The 13,424-nt window shown below is 39.3% G+C and overlaps 1 protein-coding gene across 4 annotated transcripts in view; it reads right to left on the bottom strand.

Moving 5' to 3' along the window:
- LOC117301433 (astrocytic phosphoprotein PEA-15-like) overlaps positions 1–13,134 on the bottom strand; it is a 28,042-nt gene extending 14,908 nt beyond the window's left edge. Inside the window, exons 1-2 of one of the 4 annotated variants that reach the window (XM_033785420.1) lie at positions 12,850–13,134; positions 251–470 (exon numbers count right to left, since the gene is read on the bottom strand). The gene's annotated coding sequence lies outside the window, so the exon portion shown is untranslated. Of the gene's footprint in view, positions 1–250; positions 471–1,089; positions 1,166–8,751; positions 9,032–12,849 lie in introns of those variants that run through there. The other 3 variants (XM_033785422.1, XM_033785419.1, XM_033785421.1) reach the window with 3 other exon arrangements.
- Between the last annotated feature and the right edge of the window lie 290 nt (positions 13,135–13,424).

Below are 13,424 nucleotides of genomic sequence, written 5' to 3'. Positions count from 1 at the left end.
CCTTTGACCGTTTTCTGCCATGAAATTGTACATAAAAACCACGTAGATCAAGGGATATGATATTACTTGTTAAAGTATCTTTTCAGCCACCATAACATACACTTTTTATAACCAGAAGCACCCATCCAAAGGCAAAGTGCCTCTTTAACGAACAAACCTGGAGAAAACAGGATCCACGGGGTAAACCATAATTCAGTATAGAGACTGTGACCGGGTAACCGACTTCGATTACAGAGAAACATCAACTTACCTAATTTGGAAGTAAACCACTGGGGCCCTCTTATAGTGAAACAACACCAGGCCTCTCCGAAGCGCTACAGGGTGCACCCACGCTCTAACACCACAGGGTTAATCTAGTTCCACCGGATATAAAGAAATTGTCTGGTGTTCTGCGATCTAAGAAACTACCAGTGCCTTCACTGTCTTCATCACCGTCTTGGGGAAGAACTTAAAACTTTGATCACAGCGCGCTGCAAAAAAGAGAGAAGTTGCACACAAATATCTTTAATTCAGAGGCTATAATTTTCAGAAGGTAAAAGGGATGGGTGATGTTGCGCGGACAACTTCTACATGGCCAAGGTTAAACCAGAAAATCTGCACGTATGAGAAATACAAAAAGTATATTATGTCGATGTGATTTACCAAACATGATTGCATCTTATATAATGTCTGTTCTTGTCACTACGGAGATTCTTAAGCAAGCACTCATCAAACAATCTAAAAGGATGACACAAGAAGATTTGATGACTCCACGACTAAGATGTATCAGAAGCAAGTATTTCCACTAAATTTCCAGAGAAAACTGACATACTGGAAAGCTGGCAGGTCGGGCGACATTGTGTAAAATATAAAGCCCCTTTAACCCGAGAGTACGAAGTGTCCCTTGATCGGTACTTAAGCAGCGTGTATCATCAGAAATCAGCTTTCTGTAGGAGACGATCAGAGCTACTGATCGAAACGTCGAGTTGAAACCAACGGTTATTTTCAGAACCACCCCAACTCATTGGAGATAGTAATTACATGGTGCTACCGCAAACCTTCCATCTCATGTTTCCCTTGCTAAATTGTACCAAGGTTGTAAAGTTTTACCTCGTGTGAAAAGACAACAATGTTTGCATTGTCCATGGGTCCCTTGGAAAATCTTGTCAAATATTACGAACCGTTCCTAGTCTCAAAAAAAAACGAGCGAATGGTTTCAGTTGGGGTGATTTATGTCTGCACAGTCCGCCTTAAAACCACGCATTGGATTTTGAGTCAATGCATCCTGTAATTCACACCGGTGCCAGACTATAATTCCAGGGTCTGCTCTCGTAATTTAATGCGATTCTTGACGGGCCGCCATTAGTCGGTTGCTAGACGATCAACGAGGGTGTTTAAATTAGATTTGGTCGCTACCTCGTCCCCACGATCACCCTCTCTCCTCATCATATTATTACCATGGGGTCCGATTTCCTACAGCTGTTAAGCAGAAAACTGCTTTACATAATTTATTTCTTAGCTAAGCAAAAATTTGGGCACCAGCCACAACAATGCAAAATCTTAATGTAATTTTGGCTGGATAACCTGATTGGCTGTTGCCAGTTTGTTGGTTAAAGTATCCCCCTGGGTAGGCTACTTGTAAATTTTTTTATGAATATGCAAAATATTTTACACAACCTTTCCTCGTCCTGGTCTTGCTCTTTATTGAGCTCACCGTTAAATTGTATTTCCACGTCTAGGGCATAAAAATGCGGATGTACATGTATATCCATTTCTATGGGAGTGAGGTTGTAAAGGGCACTGTTCAGGGTCTCGAGTAAAGCACCGCTGCTCTATCATCGACCTGGGGAGGATAAGGGAGGAGGAAAACCCTGACATATTTATTCCCAGGGTTTGTAAATTTTCTTAGCTTGGAGATACTACGTGCAGAAGTCGCAGTCCCAGGGATGTGTTTGATCCAGAGGAAACAGACAAGATTTTGACATCTCTGCCCAAAAAGTGTTAAAACTAAGCCACACTATGTAGACTCTAAAGGCAAATCTGCTTCGTAAAAAGCTACACAATATCCAGATGCATGACTCGAAGTGCATGGTTTGTTTTGCTCAATATCCAAAGTAAAATGACCTAGGGAGATTATAGACAACACGCCACAATTTCAAAGAGCTGCTTACAAAAAAATAGTGCTTACTTATTTCCTGCTAAGCAAAGGTAAGCAGGAACCTTATTCTGGAAAGCACAATTTGTGCAATGAAATTGGGCTCAGGATTTAGCTCCCTCCAAAGAACAACAAAATAAAATCATAAAATAGTCAAGTAAAACAAAATTAACTGTTTCGACTCTCCAACCCACAAATTGATTTTTCAATGACAGTTTCCCATACACTGAAGACCAAACTAAGTCATGCCGCAAATAAAGCAAACTATTATTTCAGATCAATTTTCTCCCATCTCATGAATTTTTACTTGCCTCCCCTGTCTTTCAGAGTCCAATTTCATAGATCTGCGGAAAGCAGATAAGCACAACAACAATAATAATATGCTTACCGGATTTAGGTTTAAGACACTGTACACCATGGGCTTGTCAAATACCAGTCTTCTCACTTGGTGTATCTCAAATGCACAAAATAACAAACCTGTGAGAATTTGAACTCAATTGGTCCTCGAAGTTGTTAGATAATAATGTAAGAAAAAACAAGATGTTGTGTCCTTTCAGATGCTTGATTTCGGGACCTCAAAATCTAATTCTGAGGTCTCGAAATCAAACTCGTGGAAAATTACTTTCTTCTCGAAAACTACATCACTTCAGTGGGAGCCGTTTCTCACATCAACAGCTCTCCATTGTTTGCTACCAAGTAAGTTTTATGCTTACAATTATCTTGAGTAAATACCATTAATTACCAATAGTGTTCACTGCCTTTAAAAAGAGAAGGGTATAAACTTAGATGTATCAAATATTCTGAGTGAATAGCCCCAGAACAGAATCGCGTGTTTCGTTGCAAGAAAGCTGACAAGGAATGCTTTTATGTGATGTGTGGATACTAACTTGGCAAAACAAATACAATCCACTGCACGACATCACCATAGAGTCGCCACAGACTCGAGCCATAACAAGGTAATTACAGTACGCAAATGGCACTGCGCTCAATTAATAGTCCTTCGGGATTGGAAAGACTATCTAATTAGAGTGGCATTCATTTTAATATTACAAAGTCATTACACTGTACTGGCGAAAGTGCATTTTGTGTAATTTCATGGGCTTATTTCAATTGTTGCAACAACAAAAACGATTAGATTAACATGAAAATCACTTTCTCGATTTGCATATTAAAAGGAGAACTGCAATCAACAAATGTGTGTTTCTTCCGAGTCATTTTGTGCAAGTTCATGGCTTGTTTTCATTGTTGCAATATCAATAATGAATAACTGCATTTATTTAATATAACAGAGTAATTGCACTGGCGAAAAACGAATGTCTGTTTTTGTTCAGAGGTATTTTGTGGGAAGTTTGTGTCTTATTTTGATTGTTGCGATCGAAATAGACACTGGTGGTTTCAATTATTTTTTTTTTATATTTATTATAACTTACCAAGAATATTCGTAACTGGGATATAACCTTGCAGATTCTATGTAATTCCCACCAGAGAATATCAATTTTATAATATTTAAAGGTACATGTTTGGCAAGGATAAAAGCAGTTGTTAAATTTTTAGTTTGAAAGCTCAACTAAATATCAAGTTCAAAGCCATTTCCTCTGAAATGAAGTTTTACTCGAGAAAACTGTATGCGAGAACCTGAACTCGCACAGCTCATTTCATTTTTTACAACAAAATGTTAAGCACATTGTTTTTGAGTGCTGACAACGTGCGGGTTCGTGGGTTCGAATCCCACCCGAGTAATTTGCCTGTGATATTTTTTGCACAGGACACGGGAAAGTACTGAGCATAAAGTGCTAATGTTTTTACTAAATTGTTGCTACTTTTTTAACTGTTGTGTACTTTTTAAAAACCATATTGCTATTTTTGCTCATGTTTTTTAATCCTGCATTTCAATGTTTTTCTTGACTGTACAGCGCTTTGAAACAGTGTTAAAGCGCTTTATAAATGCATTTAAGTAAAGTTAAGTTTATCGGTGTATGGTCAAAATTAATACACTATTTCAAATTGATTTTCAGTTATTTTCTAGACGCATGCAAGTCCAAACTTTACGGATTTTGTATTTCATGTAGATGGTTGACCACACAGAACATGAACACTATTTTGTCAGCTCTACCAACCTGTATAATACATTTTAATTCATAAAATAGTTTAGCTTTAGACAAGTGACTTCTCTAGACACCCCCTTTAATAAACACAGCGGCCCGCGGCGTGAAGGGGTCCAATGGCCATTGCTACACGCAAGCAACGCACGTGCCACACAACCACCGTTTGAAACGCAACGGTCGTGCCTGCGCATTAACATACAGTTTAATCTAGCTGTCGTACACACGTTGTTGAACATTAACAAGCCTTGAACCCCATACGGTCGCCGTACTGCATGGATGGTAATATAATTGTTTGTCGCATGTAGACGGCAGGCACACATGACTGTTTTTTTTATTTATTATATGCAAACAGAAAGAAACCTATGAGCTCCTGCACGTCAGCCTTCTTCGTCTGGCTCCCTATTTATCAAAATGAGTTTATATCATAACAACAACAAAAGCGCCAAAATACAATTTTCCCCAACAGTTTCCTTAATTTCCTGTGCATTTTGAATACGGGACAACCAGTGTTTTTTTTACAGAGCCAGTTTGTGTGTTAAGGATCCTTGACACTAAAGGGTGAAAACAGTGGTTTGAGAAATAAAGTGGGACCAGACTATTTCACTTCTAGCTCGAGTTTGGTTTACATGAGCTGTGAGCGGGAGGGACCATGGCGGTTGCAGACATCACAATTACCACTGGACTCTTGTTAAAAATGTACGCATCCAAATTGAAACATGAGTCTAATGAACTACCTTTAATCAATATTTTTTCGAAAAATGCTCTTAACAAGTTGTGTTGGAGGGGTCTGGGAGGGCACATCGCTTTGATGACAGTTTTTAAAACGTTTGCCTTACCCTGGACGGCCCCTGCCAATAAAGAATTATGTCCGAAGATTTAAAATAAATAAAATAAAATAGAAACTTTCTCTATACCCATGGTGCCCAAAAAGTTACGAGGTAGTCACTGGAGCTTATCTTCATATTTAATATTATCGTAATATTATTATTTCTGGAAATGAAACCAAGATGCCTCATAAGTGACCTTAATCTCTGTAGCTTGTAAGCCTCAGAGATAAACAAGGGTGCTTGCTATGTGAACCAGAACCACTGGGGTTAACACCTACTCTTCCTGGGCTGAAACAGGGTCACCCCTTCATAGTCCGTAAGACATGATCATCCACAATCTAGGAGTCTGGCCGGTGCAGCAGAATGCACTACCATCCCAACCTTGTTGTGCTATAATACACCTTTAAACACAGACAGGAATCACTCATACATACAACCCAACCTTTGAGCTACATTCATGCGTAGCTACATGGAACTGGGGAAACATGTTAAATCCCCCAGCAGGAATTAGTATTTTATGAACTAGGATATGCAAACATTGGTACACTGGAGAAATCAGGCAAGGAATTAAAGTGTACAAAAGACCGAGGATTGAATGAACCGGTGCGACTTATGTGCCACACAACGCTCTGCCCGTACCGTGTTTTGTGGCAAACTGCCCGTTCGTCTGGCGCTCCCATTATTACCACTGGTGGTACTGTTAACCACTAATCAATGACATAATTTCATTATTTGGGAACTTCTCTTTTTATATAAACTTACATCAATTTTAATAAATTGACATACATTTAAGTACACCGTTGTTTTGGGAAGAGTAATTTTATATTTTTGTATGCTTGAATATTGTGGTAATGAAACCAAAGATTGCTCGTGAACTTAATTACTGTAGCTCTCAAACCCGAGGGAACATATAAACAAGGGTGCTTGCTATGTAAACCAGAAACCCCAGGGTTAACCCTTTCTCTCCATGATAAGTTTTCAGGTGTCATGACCGGGACTCGAACCCACACTCTGCTGATCGGAAACACCGGAGCTTGAGTTTGGTGCTCATAACCGCTCGGGCACGACGCGCCACAAATTGATTGTCTCGCGGACGTATGGGTTTCTCTTTGTTAAAGGATAGAGATGGGCAGATAGAGGGGATGATTTTCCCGAAATTATCCACAGTTGAAGTACCCATTTTTAATATCGAGTAAAAAAGCCTTATTTCTTTTCTTTTTTCTTTTGCTTTTTCTGTCAATATTTTGCTTCTTGCTTTGCCCTGAGCTGTTTTAGCCAACATTTTGCTCACAGCTGAACGAATTGTCTGTGACAAGCGAAATTCTCCCTAGTTGTTTTATACTTTTTAAAGAGCCTTGGTTTTATTGTGGTTTGTTTTATACGGTAGTTCTTGTGTATAATCGTTTGTGTAATTGCTTTTTACTTGCCATCTTTTGTTTACATATTTACTGCAATTTTAGAGTGTTTAATGTATAGTATATAAATGTGAACTTTTTATGAGATAGGTCTGGGAGGGCACATCTTTTTTGATGACATTTTTTATAAACTTTTGCCCTTCCCTGGACGGCCTGAGCTTAAAATAAAATAAAATAAATAAATAAAAAAATACAAAAATACAGAGAATGATATTATTAAATAACAATATAATTAGTTATTAACCAGTTAGTGATTTCTGCTGCCAACTACAGTAAGGTTTTCATTATACAGGATTCAATACCAAGGACGCCAGACATTATTGTGAATGGTTCTATCAAAGGAAATGGATTATCATAACTATTCAAAGACAACAAAAAACGCCCGACAATGAAACACACAAACATTGATTTTGTTATTCGAGGAATGTGTTCCTGTATGACTCATTGTTTGTCGCAGGGTCGCGTCCTGACTTGTTTGGCTGTGTCAGCTGCAGTAACAGAGAATTTCGATTTAAATTAAACTCAAGTTCGCCACGTGTTAAAATAGCCATTAAAAAAACCTTATGCTAATGCTGTTCATTTTTGTGCGGCTTAAAGGCACTGGACACTATTGGTAATTACTCAAAATAATTGTTTGCATAACAAATTGGCAACGAGCAATGGAGAGCTGTTGATATAACATTGTGAGAAACAGCTCCCTCTGAAGTAACGTTTTTTTTTAACAGAGAGGTAATTTCTCACGCAAATAATAAGTTTTTTTTTTTTTTTCATTATTCTCTTGTAAACTTGACGACTAAACAATGAGCCCAAATTTTCACAGGTTTGTTATTTTATGCATACGTTGGGATACACCAAGTTAGAATACTGGTCTTTGACAATTACTGGTCTTTGACAACGTGCCCAGTGCCTTTAAATATGCCCTTAAAGGAACACGTTGCCTTGGATCGGTCGAGTTGGTCTTTGAAAAGCTTATGTAGCCATTTGTCATAGAATGCATATGATTAGAAAGATATTTTAAAAGTAGAATATAACAATCCACACAAGTATCACTCGAAATTGCGTGGTTTTCTTTTTACCCGTGACCTCGCCGACAAACACGGTCGGCCATTTATGGGAGTCGACTCCCATAAATGGCCGACCGTGTTAGTTCGCAAAGTAAAAGGAAAACCACGCAATTTCGAGGCATGTTTGTGTGGATCATTGTATTCTACTTCTAACCATATGCATTTATAACAAACGTTTACAAAAGCTTTTCAAAGACCAACTCTACCGATCCAAGGCAACATGTTCCTTTAATAATTGTATTCTAATGTTGTTGTTCATTTGTTTGCAGTTTAATTATAAGTGAGCAATTACATAAACAAGGTCTGGTAGGCCGGGTTGTGTGTGCTTAGAGTGCAGAATAAACATGATGATATGTAGACGACAGAGTTAAGTTTTTTAATTATGGTGGGGAACTGAAGAAGAACGATATCAGTAAGATATTGTGGCCCTGGGGGGACACAGCCAATCGTGAATATTTTCGCGACGTCGTGAACATTTTCGCGACGTGGTGAATTAATTCACAACAAGTCACGAACATTTTTGTCGTGAAAATATTCGCGAATAGTCGTGAATAAATTCACGACGTCGCGAAAATATTCACGACTGGCTGTGTCCCGTCGGGGCCACCATACTAAGAATATGTCGTTATAAGATGTTGAACCTGTATGTTGTTACTCTTTCACCCGTTGTGAGCCAAAAAATTATAATACCTTATCTGGGTGACTAAGAAATTACCTTATTTGGGCGAGTAAGAAACTGCCTTACTTGGTTGAGTAAGATATCAACTTTATTTTGGTAAGAAATTACCTTATTTTGGTAAGAAATTACATTATTTAGGCGAGAAAGAATGTACCTTTTGGGCGAGTAAGAAATTACACTGTTTGGTAAGCAGTTTACATTAACACACAGTTAAGATCAACCATATCTATTTGTGAAATCGACCCAATGTTCGTTTCTTTTCTACCTCCATGTTTCAATGCACCATCAACGTTTTGGATATTTTAACACAAAAAAAACGAAACAATTTTAGACAGGTTTCTTTTTTGAAATTTCAATATTTTGGTGGAATGGCACCTGAATGCCCAGGTTTAACCATAGAGCAAGCTCTTCCTTGCTCTATGGTTTAACAGTAGCACATCGTGTATGCTGAACGGACTTACCAAAGTCTAACTGTACAATAATACTAGAGGAGCTGCCACCAAAACCCAAGAGATGTTTTCACTTACCGCGTGCACGAAGCAAAGATATTCAAATTCAACTGCGATTCCAACGGTTCAGAGAAATTGAAAAAGCTGGCTCAATATGTTACATTCTAGCCTGAGTCCTCACCAGAATACATCACTGGTTTATTTGCTTTACTGCCGCTGTGCAAACTGAAGCACACAAAAAGTGCAGCCGAGAGAAGCAGGTGACACTGTGGCATACTCGTCCCCGACTGTGGCTAATAGCGAGAATGGTTCACCCTGACCATGGAGGTAGATGCCCTGACGTTTGAATGTTTTGTTTTGTCTTTTCGGAACAAACGAAATGTGCAGTTTCGTTGGAGAGTAATGCTCAGCATAAACCGTGAATCAATGTGACGGGGGTCATTAACATGTTTTTGAATTCATTAAACTCGATGTTGAATCACTCGTCATTGACAATGGCTTGAGCGGTATGGGATCGAGGTTGTTTGTATTGTGAGTCATGGGTTTTTATACTTGCTGGTATGCCACATGTCTGTCACACAGTCAAATCCATATTAACACAATGACCGACGTACAGTAGTAAACTTACCACAAGTCCTTTGGGGATGGATTTGTGCAATAGAAAACCGTTTTCAGTTTAGCTAAAGTATTTGCAGGAAACTCCACAAATTCTGTCTCATTCACTGGTTCGTTTTTTTCTGCCGCTTTTCCTACTGGGTAAGAATGTGTTTTTGGTTAGCTGTGTCGTCTCGTGAGTGCATCTGATCAGACTTTAGGTTCTGTCGGCCGCTTGTGTCCTTAAGAAACGCGCTTTACATATTTTCTTGTCTTTACCAATCAGGTATATAAATGGGATTCGAGAGGGCCGAGACTAAAGGAATAACAAGAAGTTATTATTTGAAGTTTTGCTTGATCATAATATTGCATCGTATAATGTATAACTCTTTTGGGAGAAGTGTTTGCTCTGAGGAGGACCGGTGTGGTCTCGAAATTCAAAACAGTTTTCACATTAATCTAAACCATAACCATACCTTTCTCCCCAGATACATAAATATTTTAACAATTATTGTTCCTACTCTCTTGACTTCATTAACCTTTTGATTTCCAGTTTCGATGCAAGAAATCTCTCAACGTAAATTGAATAAACAATCAAGTTGAAGAAGAAAGCGCGCCTCCCAGTTCCGACGTCATTTCAAATTAATCACCACAAAATTGGCGCGGTCTGAGATTGCATTACAAACCTTCGGCCGTTTCTAGCCTCAGCTCTTTAAGCGTGTATTCAGTTATACTCTTTTTAAATAGCTCCCTTGTGACTATGTACGAAAAATAAATACTGTTTTGCTTGCATTAAAGGGGCACTCTTTAAGTCTCTCAAACATTTTGCTGTTTGCAATAGGAGACTTTCCAACGCTAGGTGGCAGCAGACATACCGGGTAAATTTCCATTGTTTACGTAGTTCTGAACATGCGCATAATTCTGAGAACAATGGATTTACCCGGTAAGTCTGCTGCCCTCTATCGTCCCAGAAAGTCTCCCATTCCTTTTAAAAGGGTTCATGCACTGAACCACCTACAGTGTACTGCAATTATTAGTGCGTACTGATTTAAAAAAAAAACACATGTATTTGACTACGGTCCGCCATTTTGAATTAGAGTCAAAAATGTGATTCTACAAAATGTCGGACGTGTTAGTTCACGATTTAATGAAGCCACACCATGGAGTAGGTATGCATGACTGTGTGGATCGTTATGTTCTACTCTTAAAACACCCAACCATATTCATTTCATAATAGTCAATTTATTTTTTTAGCACAGAGTATTAATTTAATCAGAAGGCAACGTGCCCGTAACGGTGGCAGAGCTATTAATGTTCACTTTGTACAAGGCGCTGGGGGAATTTTGTTTTACCGCTTCGAGAGGCGAGGGGACTTAATGACTCCCTAGCTGTTGCTGATTTGCATGCAAATGTATTCCCGTAATGCAAATTAAAGGCATACAGTGGTTGGGGTGTAGGGAAGAACCGATCATAATAATTGCTATAGTCTAAACAATCAAAGCAGATTAAAGCCAACTGCTGCTCGGTTTTTTTCCCCCCGTGAAAGTGTTTTAGTATGCACAGTGTCATAGGACTCGAGTTCTCACCACCCCATTCTTGAGTCCGTGTCTTAGGTATCTAGGGGAGGAGGGGTCACGATCAGTGGCGAGGTCAATTTAGGTGAGTCTGAGTCATGGGTCCCAGAGATCGAGTCTGAGTCTGAGCTATGAGTCTCAAAGGTCGAGGCTGAGTCTGAGTGATGAGTCTCAAAGGTCGAGGCTGAGTCTGAGTCATGAGTCTCAAAGTTCGAGTCTGAGTCTGAGTTATTAGTCTCAAAGTTCAAATATGGTGAGTCTGAGTTATGAGTCTCAAAGGGAACTTAAGTCATGACTCTCAAAGGTCGCGTCTGAATCCAAGTTCTCAGTCTTAATACTCGGGTCTGAGTCATGATCAAGTCTGAGTCCGAAGAGGGAAACTAGCGGCCTGTGAAACATTTACATTCTGTTTTTGCAGACCTTTTTTGAAATTAACGGCTCTGGCTTGGACTCGATCGTTAGGTTCGCAATTGTGCACTTTCGGTACGTGACTGGTGCTGTAGCCAGAGAGAAACCTTGAGCTATGGTTTCGATCTCGAATGGGTGATCTCGAATAATTATGAAAATTAGTAGACTGAGCGCCCTCTAATGGGCGAAGAATCAACAGAAGTGAGATGGTTAAAGACACTGGACACCTTTGGTAATATTGTCAAAGACCAGTCTTCTCAACATCTGCATAAAATAACAAACCTGTGAAATTTGAACTCTTGGTCGTCGAAGTTGCGAGATAATAATGGAAACAAAACACCCTTGTAGCAGCAGTTGTGTGCTTTCAGATGCTTGATTTTGAGACCTCAAAATCAAATTCTGAGGTCTTGAAATCAAATTCAAATATTTTAGTGGAAAATTACTCCTTTCTCGAAAACTACGTTACTTCAGAGGGAGCCGTTTCTCACAATGTGTCATAATCAACAGCTTTCTATTCTTCGTTACCAAGTAAGTTTGTATGCTATTATAGCAATTGTTTTGAGTAATTTTATTACCAATAGTGGCCAGTGCCTTTAATGAAATGATTCCTTGTCTCCAGTCCGGTTTCTTTCATATTATGACATTTCATTCATGAGCAGTTTCATTTCGGTGATACTAGAAGATATCAAACTACGGGTTAACCATTGGTTGACGGTAACATGTCCGTGCATTTGAGAACATTCATCCATAGTTAATCCATACAGTAAGGACAGTACTCTATGGTTAATCACAGACTGTATCTATTGCGGAATAATAAACCGAGTCCTTTCTCCACGGCTAGTCTATCATTGACTAAAAACGATCATCAAAAGTCGAAAAAGCCTCGAAGCATCGCAATTTACAGAGAAGTAATGACAGTATACTTTATATGCAACTAATCGCCAGTACTATGGAGCGGCCGTAGTGTAACGAGAACATAAATCTATATTTCGCCACCGGGCACATGGGCAAACTCACGCCGCATCTTACTCAGAAGAGACGGTTCAATCACCCCTTCGCTTCATGGTCAACCACGGGGTTACTATGTCCTCTTGCACGGCCCAGTATTCGATGGTTAAAAAGGTCATGATTTGGCGAGCAGGCGAGTTTAAACGCACGTGCATCACTGAAAATGGCACATAGTGGTCAATTCAAATCCGTGGATAACTTCTTATTCACTCAGCACAGTCAATACCATTTATTTGAAACCCGTCGTGCTCGAAAGAATGTTAGGGTTTTGGGGGTTCTTGTAGACGATCTCCCGTCAAGGGAACTCAGCAAACTCCCATAAGGGGATAAACGCCAAGCTGGCAAAAGTCAATCTTGAGGAAGAAAAAATACCCTCCATGCTCATACAAACATTGATTTAACGTCTATCATTATGGCTTACACAAATCAAGAAATTGTGATTCAGTATTTAAACGACAATACTTATTCTAGTCATTGTGAAATTAGCGGTTAGCTTGGGGGGGGATTCGAACCGACAACCATGAAATGCTTTCCTGATTCTGAAAAGGAACTAAGTAATCAAACATAGTCCCATTAAATGCTTTGGACTTACCAATAAGCTCAGTGACTGCAATCGAGTAGAGTGTTTTCTGTGCCGAAAGACGGCATCACAAAGGTTAGCTCTGTATGTCTCATACGAAACTTACAACGTACACTCAGAGTTCTCGAATATTTCACGGCCCAAAAATGATGCAACATGCAACTGGAATTATCTTCCAATGTCTAGTTTTCCCCCACTGCGAAGTGCGAAACACAACTGCTGTGTCTTATCCACGTACTAGAATGCCAGTGATTAACAAACTAGACGTCTGTTCGCCTCATAATGCAACCTTAGTACAAAAGGTACTTGATTAAAAATTCCAGTCGACCGTTGCTGGATTTGAACGTATACTGTGGGTATGCATCTACCATGAATAGATTTCTTCACACGTCTGGTTTTGGGGCCATCTGTTTTAACGCGTTGGTTGTGAGTAGAAACTCGCATTGTGATTAGGGTTTTGTCTTCTGCAGGTTAGTAAAACAACTCTTTTGATTTGGTACCAATGTTTAAACTTAGCTTATCCGATTTCCGTTTTGGGTGTTTGTGGTTTCATTGATTCAAACATTCCTTTCATGCAGACAAAGAAG

Source organism: Asterias rubens, chromosome 17 (assembly GCF_902459465.1).
Source record: "Asterias rubens chromosome 17, eAstRub1.3, whole genome shotgun sequence".
NCBI lineage: Eukaryota > Metazoa > Echinodermata > Asteroidea > Forcipulatida > Asteriidae > Asterias > Asterias rubens.
Note: the sequence above shows the minus strand (reverse complement) of the source record. Positions and strands in the feature narration are given on the sequence as shown.